This window comes from Anopheles ziemanni, assembly GCF_943734765.1.
Source record: "Anopheles ziemanni chromosome X unlocalized genomic scaffold, idAnoZiCoDA_A2_x.2 X_unloc_57, whole genome shotgun sequence".
Classification (NCBI taxonomy): Eukaryota; Metazoa; Arthropoda; class Insecta; order Diptera; family Culicidae; genus Anopheles; species Anopheles ziemanni.
The window spans coordinates 41538-42500 of NW_026689826.1; positions in this window are offsets into that span (position 1 = coordinate 41538).

Genomic DNA, 963 nt, shown 5'->3' on the forward strand with positions numbered 1-963 from the left:
TGGTCCACGCTGCTCCGGCGGTCCTGGGTAAGATAGTTCATTCTAGCTTGCCCTATGTGGAAGAGGACTCAATACCCTACCTGTTGAGCTTGAAACAAAGTCATCACTTGGGCATGCTCATATTGCCATACAATATTCCATTATCTACTAATGAGCATGCAGCTATATGATATTAACCTGTAAACGATTACCCCGCCGTAGTTCAGCGCTTCAACCAAGTGATGACTTCAGTATGGCTAGTGTGTGAAGTATAAAGTATAGTCCTCCCCTGGTCCACACTGCTTCGGCGGTCCTGGGTAAGATAGTTAGTTCTAGCTTACCCTATGGTGGAAGAGGACACCATACTTAATACTGTGGTGTAATGAACAAAGTATAGTCCTCCACTGGTCCACGCTGCTTTGCAGTCCTGGGTAAGATAGTTAATTCTAGCTTGCCCTATGTGGAAGAGGGCATACAAGACAAAGTATAGTTCTCCCCTGGTCCACGCTGCTTCGGCGGTCCTGGGTAAGATAGTTAATTCTAGCTTGCCCTATGTGGAAGAGAGCATACATGAACCAAGAACGAAGGTTATGATCGAGGAATGATTCGACAACTAACCGATGGTATGAAATGTGAAGAATTCAAGCAAGCACACAATCAAGTCATCACTTGGGCATGCTCGATAGCCAACCCTATGACATTAACCTAGTAGAGCATGCGAAAACCAATATATATGTAAACGATGCCCCTCCCTAGTTCAGCGCTTCAACCAAGTGATGACTTCAGAATGGCTAAATCAAATCGGTTCAAAACATACCATCGGTACCCTATTGAAACACACAAGTCGATATCAAACCTCTTAATTGTGTAGTCCTCCACTGGTCCACGCCGCTTCGGCGGTCCTGGGTAAGATAGTTCATTCTAGCTTGCCCTATGTGGAAGAGGGCACATTACTCAATACTGTGGTGTTATGAACAAAGTATA